Source organism: Cupressus sempervirens, chromosome 8, assembly GCF_028749045.1.
Source record: "Cupressus sempervirens isolate cs-2001-9-10 chromosome 8, ASM2874904v1, whole genome shotgun sequence".
Lineage (NCBI taxonomy): Eukaryota > Viridiplantae > Streptophyta > Pinopsida > Cupressales > Cupressaceae > Cupressus > Cupressus sempervirens.
The window spans coordinates 460,524,325-460,537,543 of NC_143125.1; positions in this window are offsets into that span (position 1 = coordinate 460,524,325).

Below are 13,219 nucleotides of genomic sequence, written 5' to 3' on the forward strand. Positions count from 1 at the left end.
AAAAAAATTGTAGATGGTAAGGTATTAAATAAATTACCATTAGTCAAAGATCTTTTGAAAAGTGTAAACCATGGTATGTAAGGATTAACAAGGAAAGAATCACATGTTGTTGTAAAACTCATATTCAATTTCGTTACCATTATGATGTATTTCAATCTATATGTGGTACCATGCATAGTAAAGAAATGTTGCAAGAATGTGGTATAAAATACCACCTCAAACTATAAAAGATTTCATATCAAGTTTGTTTTGTAAGCCACCTAATGATCAATACTTTCTTTTCAATGCATGTCTTTCTAGTACATGTGATATGTGTGGCAATCTTTATTTGTTAGATGAATGTTTGCATGAAAATTCTTTGACTACTTTTGGACAACAATTAGTTGAGGTAAAAAGATTCAAAACTATTGAATATCCATTGAAGGATGGGAATTTTGGAAGAAGGCGTGATCTAGTTACAGAGAAAGTTAGTTGTCATGCATTTATGGATGAGTTTAAGAGTGTGATCATATCAAAATATGTTAAACACTCTCAATATTCTAGATGGCTTGATGGACAATTTCGCATATGTAAGAATACATTTCCAATTGGTACTATACTTTCAATTGTTGACTTTGCAGAGTACTACACGCTTGCACCGCAAGAAGAGGTACAACCACAATATTACAATTCAATGCAAGTAACAATTTATGTTGATATAGTTTATAGGCATGCACCTGATAGTACAGAGGATGATTGAAAAATATTGAGAGAGTACCATTTTTATTTAAGTGATAATAAACTCCATTCATCTGAGTTTTTCCAATATTGTTTCAAGGTCTTTTATGATAATTTAAAAGAGAGACAAATTCAAATGACACAACATTGGATATAGTCAGATAATTGTACAGGACAATTCAAGAATGCTAGAATGTTCTATTGGTTGAGTAGGACACATAAGAAAACTAGCATCCAACATGTGTGGAGTTTTTTTGAGGCTGGACATGGTAAAGGAGAACATGATGGTGTTGGTGCATGTGTGAAGAGAGCCCTTAGTAAAGAGAAATTAAAATTTGAGGAAAGAGCTAAATTCAAAAATGCACACGAGATTGTCGAATGGTGTAACAAATATTTATACACGGGATCAAGTCAAAACTCTACAATCAAACGTTTCTTCTACCTAGTTGAAGAAAATAATATCCCTTCAAGATATGATTGTGATACAATTAGTTGTTCAGCTATATGGCATTCATTTAGGAGTTCGGCTTCTAACACTTGGACTATATGGATTAGGGAGCTTTCTTGTTTTTGTCAATTTTGTCTTGCAAGTGAATGGGAAGAATGTGAGAATACAGAATGGGTTGAAGATTGGAAACAAAGATCATTAGCACCTACTGACACGCATTTTGAAGATGATATACTAAATGAAGGCCAGAATGTTACTTTTGCATTAGAAGACTATGATCGTGTTTCAGACCTCATAGAACCTGGTATGCACAATTTAATTAGATTTTTTTGTGATCTCATGCTTCAATTTATATAATTTGCATATGTACACTAGTGATTAAAGTGTTAGTATACTTTATCTTATCTTGTAGGACATGTTTATGTTGTTATTGCACCTAGTGATAACGATGAACAGACTGAGTATTGGCTAGCTAGATGTGTGGAACCTAAGAAAAAAATGACATGTCATCAAGTAGACGATGATGGTTTTGAGTATCCAATTGGGTCTATTGTTGTAGCTAGCACTTGGCTACGTATATACCTAACAAGAAGAAATGGTTTGCCAGCATTTGAAGACTACCAAACCGAAAAGAAGATTTTACACTATTCTCATTTGGTTGTGGAAACAAATATCAAATTAGAAAGATACAAAGGGAGACCCGCCAATAAGGTATTATGGACAATTTTAATGGATGAGCATGAGACAATCATAGATACATTGCAAAAGAGAGAGGATGTAGATGGTATAGTGGGATGACTACATTTAAATCAAACACATGTAAGTTTTTTCATTATTGTATTATTTTTATATATATGTAATCATATAATTTAATTACATGTATGTTTTTGTTGTCAATACCAATTTAGAGAACTTATATCCCTCTTATTCAGGTCTTAATTACAATTTATGCAAATTTAAATGTTAAAGTGGATCCAACATCAACATCTTGTGCAATTTCACAAAGTAAGTACATACAAATTACACATATATATTTACTTAGTTTAGATACCTTGAATATTAATTTATGTGTTGATTAACATGTGTGTTTTTGTTTTACATTTTTATTTTACAGGACCTCATTTGAAGAGATGCGTTCAACCAATTTTATGTTTCAAATGAGTTCAGTGAACTATAAATATATCATTGACATTGTCGTACATATATTGTGAAATATGTTGTACAAACTAATTCAAAAATGAGAGTTTACTTCTATTTGAAAGTTAAAGGTATGTGCACTTGATAAATTATTATAAATTAATTGTCAATTTAAGTAATGACCTCCTATTTTGTTCTATTACTTTTACATTCAAGCATGTTTAAATTAATGTTTGTTTGAAGTTTCAAATTACTATTGATTGTAATATTAAAAACAAGTCACTTGCACATGATAATTTAAAGATCATTACTCATTGTATTGATTATATCTTTCATTACCAAACAACACATTAAGATCACTTATGATGTACATTGTTAGGTACGTTATCCATACATGTGTGTCTTAAGGGGACATGGGAGTCCTAATAAGTCATTATGTCTATTATACGTTATGATAGGTATTCATATGTTTACTACCACATAATAGGTCTTATTAGGTGATAATGAGTCTTACATTACCAAACAACACATTAAGATCACTTATGATACATTGTTAGGTATGTTATCAATACATTTTTTATCCAATAATGCTCTATAGATAGTTAAAATTATTGTTCATCTTGCATATATACTTACAATATGTGTCATATGTTCATGAATAAAATATGTCAGAATAAAGAAAATGGTTTGAATATACTTAAAACATGGTGAAACATAGTAATATATGTACTACATACACAAGCATGATAAGAAATCATCAAAAAATAGTACATGGTCTAACATACAGTTTTAACTATCCATACATCATAAATAATATATATATATATATATATATATATATATACACATCATAAAAACACAATCTATAGGTGCCAACAAGACCTAATCTATCTAATCAAATGTCCTCTTTGCTCCATGTGAAGAGGACTCAGATGGATCATCATGTGTAATATGAGTTGTCTCGTCATGTCGGACACCCTGTGAGGTAGATGTATCACCCTATGTAACAGGAGGCATGTATCATCATGTACTTGGTTAATTGAAATGGGTCTCAAAATCTAGCTTGCAAATAAATTAAATATTCACTACATAATAAAATAAATCATACCACATGAGATGGGTGTCCCTTGGTAACGGGAGGAGGTGCACTATTAAAACTACCAAATGCAGTAGTGGTGACGTCCTGTAATTTACAATACATACATTTTTTAAATTTGATTTTAGAGCATAATGAACTATACATTATGTACATAAATCACAATACTAACCTCAAATGACGATGTAGGTACCTCCATTTGGCTAAGTCCTATGCTCTTAGCAACACTCGTGGTGACATAGTCCTAAAATTATGGATACATAAACGTTTAGTCAAAATTAAATATACATGAATATAATTACAAAGTATATAATTTGTACACTACATTTTTTATACACTATAAATTAAACATGTATATATAATGTATATATCATACCTGAGTGGTAGCCAATGTCACAGATGTGTCTACAGGTATGCTAGCATGATAATCATAAGATGGAGTCAAAAATAGACTATACTGAGGCCTGTATGGATGAGTATGATATCCATGCTCCTGTTCATAAAATCAGAACACATAAAATATATATACATGTGAGTCAAAATTGTTCAGATTATAAGTTAATAATAATGTACATACATAAAAATAATACAAATTATTTTTCTTTAGTCAAAAGTTCATACTGCATGTATTTGAAGCTGTGCCTCAGTGGTAACTGGAGTAGGACTTGTACTAACATCAGTATGTGTAGATGCAGACAATCCCTACAAAATCAAATAAAAAGAACATATGAGAACATGTTATTAAATTTGAATTTGAATGTACATTTTTACAGTGTAATTCAAAGTGCATACCATATAAGGGATGTCAACATCTGTAGGTCTCAAAAAAAGACTATACTGCCTCCTAGGAGGAATAGTGTCATCCATCCTCTATTATTTGAAAAGTACAAATTAATATAGTTAATTCAATTACACATATATGTAGAAAGTAAATAATTATGTGCACTTTATATTTATATTGAAATTAAAATTTTACCTGCTACTCTTGACTCTCTCCAGGCTCTCCCTGTGGCATGAGGTCAACAAATGATGACACGTCTATCTCGTCACTACCATCACCATGGGTAGCGTATACATCATCATCAAAATCCACACCCTCAGCATAATGGTCATTGTGTACTACACTAGGATCGCTCTGGGGGCCTGTGCATATGCCTCCACAACTAGTATAAACATGTCCAAGTGGAGGAGCATGTACCGCCTGCGTCCACTACTATACTAAATTGCCCAAAAGGGAACTCAAATGGGTAAAAGCAGATGAAATTGCATGATGATGGTGAGGAGTAGGCACAACAGGCGCAGGAAGAGGTACAAGGGGCTTAGCTCACCTACGGTTTCTCGTTCTGTCACTCAGCTTTGCCCCAGGCCTATCCTGAGGCATCCCTCTACCAACCCCCTGAAATGCTTTCATATCAAAATAGTTGGGTTTCAAACCCAACTCAAACTCAGCCCATAAATTCCTAAGGAAGTACATGGGCACCTCATGATTAGCGTGTGGTGGATGGTCAAATACCATCCACCACCGCTCCCAAAAATGTGCTGGTATGCATGGATGTGTACACCACCTAATGGAAATGCGAGGCTTCTTCTCACTAATTGGTTCACCCGTCTTAGGGTTTACAAAATAATGTTGAAAATTTCCTTTACCTATATGTAGGTTATAAACCTCTCTGTATGATAAGCCATCAGAGTAGAAGGCATGCATGCTTTCCCTCCATGACCTAAATGAACCAATGTCTAAATCAAAATGATGAATGGAGTCAACCACGCCTTGCATGCTATCTGCAAGACATAGTAGGTGAGGGGGGGGGGGGGGGGGGGGGGGGGGGGGTGCCTCTCATGTTGGATAGCCTCTATATCACTCATGAGGTCATTGAGGTTATGCCTCATGGTCTCGCGGAGCTCATCCGTGGTGGGTGGTGGAGGTGTGAGTGGGAGTGGAGGTGGAGGTGGAGGTGGAGGTGGAGATGGAGGTGGTAGAGGTGGGGGTATGGGAGGGGGAGGGGGTGGTAGTGGGTCCATCAAATATAATTTGCATATATATTTAAACAACATAAAACATAAAACACATCAAAAATACATCACAACATAATACATGTATGGCAAAATTACTATTTAATAAAATTTAAATCTAAAATTTATCAACTAGACCTATATAAATGTGCATATCTTTATTAAAATCATATCAATTAAATAAATAAAGTTAAACACTTAAGTCAAATTAAACATTAAATACTAAATTTTTAAGTATGAACTCATTATGGATTATACATGTTCATGTCTCAGGATGAAACAAAGTTAAGATTATGACAAGGTTATGGTTTACAATTTTGTTATGTTAACAGTTTTCATGATGGCTAAGCTTAAGATTATTATAATGATTGTGATCCTTTAATGTTAGGGAACTTACCTAGGACTATGGTTTTAGTTACAATTATATTTACCTGTATCAGATATTTATTATGGTCCTAAGACGAGAGTTAAGGTTACAATTATCTAATGAAAGCTTAGAGATAGAATTATGAATTGATTAAAAAATATCTATGATTGTAGTTTGAATCCTAACTATTAACTGCTTTTTAACATAAGTAGTTTTCTATCAACAATGACACATCCAACATGAAAAAACATTATATTCCAAGGACAAAGGCAAAGACAATTATGCTATATAGAAAGGATAAAACAAACTTCACAATTCTTCAAAGAATCTAAAATCTATCACATGACATTATTGTTGTAAAGTAGGTCATATGACATTCTACAAAAAGCAGTTGGCTGATCAAAAATTGTTCTTGGAAAGGTGTCAGAAATGCTCTTGTCATAGAGCATTCAAAGGAGTCAACCTTCTATGCAATCATATGACCATATTACAAACATAATAGAATAGGGAGAAGAACAAAGAGAAAAACCTTGTGTGACACAAGTACAAATCTCAACACTTAAAATAGGCATCCCCATTAACTAAGTCACCTAGGGATGAGGGGAATTTTGGGGCTTTTGGGAATGAGGAGACAATTCTACTATATAGAAAGGATACGAAAAAATTCATGATTCTTCAAAGAATCAAAAACTAAAACTTAACTCATGCATTATTGTTGTAAACCTGGTCATATGAAGTTCTACAAAAAGTAGTTGGCTAATAAAAAATATTCTCTAGAAAGGTGTCGAAAATACTCATGTCATAGAGCACATGCTAACAATTTCTCCATTGTTGATCAGATGATAGAATTATTAGTAGAAGTTTAGATTACATTGCACACAAACAAGATGTTACAAGAAAATTGGGACAAGACAATGGCACTAATTCTAAAGATATGTTCTGACTTCTTGTCACATTTTGGAATAACCATGTAAAATTCACCTTTGGCATTTACATTAGAAAGAGGGAAAATATGTAAAGGTGAAAATATAAGAAGTTGCATTTAATGTGTAAAGTATATTGAGTATATATGTATGGGGAAGCACCATCATATTATGTACATATACAAGTAGTGAGATAAACATCTCTTACAAAAGCAATTTCAGAAGATGTCAAAAATAGAGTATGGCACCAAGTTGAAAACCTTCTTGCAAACTATAAGTGTATTATGAAATCTCCATCCAATACCATATTTACTACACAATGTAGGGGACTCAATATTTAGCCCCAATAAGATAGATGTAGAGACATAAATCTTACTACTTGATAAAAAGAAAAGAGGTCCAATTTCATCATTAAATGACTCGTTTTGTGCTCTTCTAGCTTAAAAAGAATACAAATATATTATCAACAAACTATGTACATAAGATAATTATTAATTATTTGGAGAGTAGATCCTCTAACTTTTAGAGACAACTGGTTATCTCTAAGGAGATAATGTAATGAGTCAATGTTCAACAATAAAAAATAAAGAGGATGCAAGAGGACACCCTTCCATAATTGATCTAGAGAGTCCTAAAAATTATGATCTAACCCCATTAATTTCTTTACTAAAACCTTGACACCAATCATAAGAGAGGACACCATTTGACATTTAATATTGGATGGAGGGCTTGCAACATCATCATAGTGAAACTCCATTCCACCCTTTTGTAGACATTTTCATAATCAATTACTTGAGCATGCCTACACTCTATCCTAGAAATGTTTCTCAATCCAAAGTCTTCCAATAGGTTATCAAGTTCTCCAATATGCATAAATATCCTTAACAAAACACTTTTGTGTAGGGTTAATGATCTTGGGTAAGATATCTTCTAGTCTAGAGGCTAAGACCTTGTCAATAATTATTTTGTATGATACACATTTAGGAGTGTCCTGTCTCTAATTTTTAATGAGATTCTTATCTCCCCTTGGGGATCAATTGATTACTTGACCTAGGGATTTTATGAGCCCTCTGTTGATCACTTGATCAATTTTATGAGCCCTCCATTGATTACTTGACGTAGGGATTTCTCATTACTATTTTTTTGGATGGAGGAGTTGATTTATGATAGAAATGGGTTTATCACTTGGAATAATGCATCTTCATTCTAGGAATGATCATTCTCATTTTATCCCTATCTTCTAAATCATTTTGAACTATCATTGTCTTCTAACCAAAAAAATTGATAGTAAATTTAGGAAAAATATCTTACTATATATATCACTAGGGGGTGGGTATTTCATTTTATAGAATAAGGCAATATTTTGCTATGTGGCCTTCCATTCTGCAAAGGTAATAAACATTTAGGCTACTCATCCAAGGGTCTAGTCTGGGCTCCTACTCACACTGATGTGGACACCTCCACCTCTTGATGGTCAGGGAGGGTTACTTAATTAGATGCCTGATTCGTTCAAGTCTCTTCTAATTTTTTATGATGTATCATTTTGAGACCTTGATATCAATGTTTAATTAGTTTTAGGATTAGGGTTTAATTTGGTTTGTACTGTTTGATTAGGTTTACATGCTTAGGTTTCAATTAGGACAAGAGTTAATAAATTGAATTAAGTTTTAAAATGCTAAATTTGGTTTTAGATATAGAATTATAGTTAGAGCTTTTAGATTAAAAACCAACATTAATTCAAAAAAGTTAGGTTTGAATTTTGTTTTAAAGTGTTCAATATATTATTGAGTTCTAGTTTAGGGTGATTTGGTTTAGTCTTAAGGTCAACGTTTAACTTGGTTCAATCTTCCAGGGTAATTGTTCAATTTGGTTAATGGTTGGGGAAAGGATTTTTAAGGTTAAATCCAAGGTTTCTACTCTTAAGTTGGGATATATAATTAGGTTTATGATCATGGTTTAATTGAATTTGGTTTATAAGTATAATATTAATTAGTTAAGGGCTAGGGTTACCTTTCAATCTTAGGGTTTGACATTTATAAAATTAGTACTCAAGGTAAGATAGGAAAGTTATTTAATTATTTATATGTTACCTAGTGTAGGTTTTAAAAAATTAAGATTACTTAGGTTAAGATGATAGTAAGGGTTATGATTAGAGTTAAATTTGATACAAATTGACATTATAGAACTAATCCTAAATGACGCCCAGCCAAGGGATCCAAAGAACTAATCAAAAGTTTTACTAAGCAAGCAATAACATACATACAATAATTTACATTTATAAAAAACATAAGAGATTGCATTCCTTAATGAGCACATTTACATTTCATTTTTAAATAATTATAAACTACTAAAAGTAAAATAAATAACACATCCACATGAAAGTTCATATTAACTACTTTAGTTCAATCCATTTAAATAATTTATATACATTTGTTCTGAATGCCACTTGGTAAATTAATTCAGAATGCACAATCATCCACTGTACATGTCACAGGGTATGAAAGGCTGAAAGAATATACATTTATAAAATAGTTTACATCATCCATTTTCGATCCATGAAACAAAGTACAATACAATTTAAGTAAAATCATTTTAAATATTATAAGTTTTTTGTTTGGATCCCTTGGCCGGCTGTTATGTGATTAAGTATTTTATATATGTTTAGGGTTTTATTTATATGGTTAGGTCGAGATTATAGTTTAAACAATGAATTTAGGTCGAGGTTATAGTTAAAACAAGGTCAAGGTTATATGGTTTTAGGTCGAGGTTATATTTATTTGTAAAATTACATGTTTAAAAAATAAATTTACATCTAATCTAATCATTCAACATTGTAATAAATACATAAATTAAATACATTTCAAAACATCTAAAATAATAATTTTTTAAATAAACATTTACGAAACTATATTTTAATTAACAAATACAAAAATTTAAACATTTAAGTTCATTAACAATGTAAATTTACAATTTTACGTACATATTAAAAGTGAAAAAACAATAAATTAACATACATATTAAATTGGAAATTGAAAAAAAAAAAAAGTAAAATAGTAAAAAACATATTAAAATACCTGTGTATCGAAAACTAGCAGCAAGGGGGTAGTCGGTAGGGCTGAAAAATGGGCTCCCGTATGCGGCTCTAATCGGGCTCCCATTTTTGAGGTCATGAAAATGACCTCAAAAATGCCAAAAAAGTGCTATATAAAACTTTTACAAATCGGGTACCCAATTTGTAAAAACTCAGGTACCCGATTTTTATGCAATCTGGTACCCAATTTTTAAAAACTCGGGTACCCGATTCTTAAAAAGGCGGGCACTCGATAGTTAAGCGGCTTGGGCACCTGATTCGTTTTAAATATCAGGTACCCGATTTTTAAAATTCGGCTCGGGTGTTCGAAGCGTAATTTTAGAAATGGGTACCTAATTTTTAAAAAATTGGGTACCCATTTTTGAGAAGTACAATTCCGCGGATCTGACTTCCGCGGAATTGTGACCCAACTTCTTGCGATCACCTTGTAAACCTAACAATTATGGGAAAATATTTCATATTTCTAGAGATTCTTTCTCAATTTTTAGTTTATTTTTCAGTATGTCCTTATGTGATTTGATATTTTCAATTTCCATGTCCTTGTGATTCAATTCTTGACTTGCAAGCATTAGTTGATTCATCATGTCTAGTTGTGTTTTTATGCACATCTAATATCCTTTCTTCAAGTTTGGTAGCCATTGCCCTTTGTCTTCTTTAGCCATAGTTCTGTCTTATTTAGCTTTCTTCTTTTGTCTAGTTACTTCACATAGTCTTACATATTGGATTTCATGTTCTCTTTTCAATCCTCTTATTTCTTTAGGGTAAAAGCACAAACTTGTGTGACCTTTTATAAAGAAACGTGATATCAGAATGTGACAGTTCAACATTAGTGGCAAAAAAAATGGTATTTGTGTTTAAAATATGAAGATGATGTAAACTGATGAAATGTGTAGAATTGGATGAATTTTATGCCTATAATTTTTTAAAAAAATTTGAGTAAGAATTTATTCATTTTATTTTATTTTGAAGTCCCTTTTTTAACTATAAAAAATATAAGTTGTAGTTCCTATCAAACAAGTATATGCAAATCATTTTCTTTTGTTCTGATTTGAAAATATCTTATAGATGACATGTATAGCTAGTGCACAAAAAAAGAAATAATTATTTTTGATGTATATTTTCTTTGTTATAAGCACTCAAGTTTGACCTTATCATAATCTAATAGTTTTCTCCTCCCGTGAAAGCTTTCCTATGAAATCTATACCTTCTTGAAAAAAAATTACATATTCATGAAGAGGATTCTCTCCTTTAGAGATAAATATAATTTTTAAATTTTTTTGACATGATTTACTATTTTTTTTCCTTTTTTGAGGGAGCATCTTCTGAAATGTTGAAATATCAACTTATAATAATTTGAGATTATAACATCTTATAACTAATCAAAACACTCAAAAATTTATATAATGATGATATTGAATCTGAGATCTATAAAAGGGTATTTTTAGTTTTTGAAAAAAATTCAATTTTGATAGAGAAATGAGATTTGACCAAAACAGGCTTTGGTATCACAAACGGTGACACAGATCTGTGCTTTTACCCTTCATTCAGTAGTTTTTTCTTTCCAAGTAGATTTTTAGATGCTTTATCATTTCAATTGACTAATTCAAACAATCTTTCAGTCTCAACTTCTTCATAGGAAAATTGTTTTATCTAGATAGCCAATTTCTTTCTCCTTTTTAGGGTTTCCTTCAAATCTTGTTTTTCTTTCTCAAGTTTCTACAATATGAGTTGGATGTCAATCATGTGATTTTTAATAACCTTATCCATTTTAAAAGACTCCATATCCAAGACCTACTCTCCATTCTTCTAGATAACCAATGTTCTAATACCAATTGTTGATTGATGGAGGTATAAGAAAGATAACAAGATATTAAGAGGGGGGGGTGAATTAGAATCTTAAGAACTTTTACTTTTCAACAATTCAATAACACGTCTACCTGTTAACTTGTACATGTAAAACTTGTAACAATCATGTAAATTTGATCTACCACATGCATGAAAATAAATATATAACATAATATTTGTTATCTAGAAGCCCTCCATGGTGAAGGTAAAACTAGGGTGGGGATGACACCCACATAATCTTACTCATTAGCATTCATGTTCTCTTTTTAGTCCTCTTATTTCTTCATTTAGGAGTTTTTTCTTTTCAAGTAGATTTGAAAATTCTTTGTCATTTGGATTGAATGATTCAAATAGTCCTTTAGTTTCAACTTCTTCATAATAATTTTTTTTTATTAGGATAGCAATTTCCTTTCCCTTTTTAGGGAATCCTTCAGATCTTGTCTTGCTTTCTCAAGTTTCTGTAGTATGATTTGGATGTGTCAATTACCTAATTGTCAATAACCTTGTCCAGTTTGAAAGCCTCCATCTCCAAGATCTAATCTCCAAGCAATTAAGCTTCTCTTAGAGAACTAATGCTCTGATACCAATTGTTGACTGATGGAGGTATAAATAGGATAACAAAGATACTGAGAGGGGGGGGGGGGTGTGAATTAGAAGCTTAAGCACTTTTACCTTTTACCAATTTATTAACACATTCACCAATTATCCTATGCATGTAAAACTTGTAATAATGAACTTGTTGTATCACGTAAATTTGATCTATCACATGAATGAAAATAAACACATTACACAATATCTGTTACCCAGGAACCCTTTAAGGTGAAGGTAAAATTGGGGTGGGGATGACACCCACAAATCTTCACTACTGTACTAATAAAGGTAACCTACTATGGTTACAATATTTGATCATGAAATATGATCTACCTTGTGAGGGATTTTCCTTATTAAAATCTGAAGAGATTGATAGGTTTCACCTTGTTAGAGGGTTAAACACTTATAATGAAGTATGGAATCTATTAGGAGATTTACAAAGATTTGTTAAGAAAATGACGTTAAGAGATTTACCTTGATTCAAGTTGATTATAACTAATTCAGTACCTAATCTTAGTATGCTCTATAATATGATTTTGAGTCTTCTCCTTGCTAACTAATCCTCTCTTTTGATCTAATAATACTTTTCTTCCCCTTCACTACTCTGATTAGGTCACTTGCTCTGTTAACAGATAATATTTTCACTAAGTTTTGATTTGATCTTGATCTTTCACTTTTTTATTCACATATTACTCCTTTTTCACATGCACACTCTTCTTTTCTCATTGCACCACATGATCTAGGATAAGATCTTCTCTATTTAAAGAGTTCAATAAAGAGTTTTCTAGATGCTTCCATAATTAGCCTCTCCATCTGAATCATTGACCACACAACATAGAGATCTTTGATCCACATCATTAATGTGTAAAAATTTTTGTAATAACCTCTAAATTTATGAAATGTTCCTTCCATGTCGGCTTGAAAATGATTTACCTAAAAATATGTTCCATTCATGACTTTTATGTAAACTTTGCATTGCCTGACCTTTACT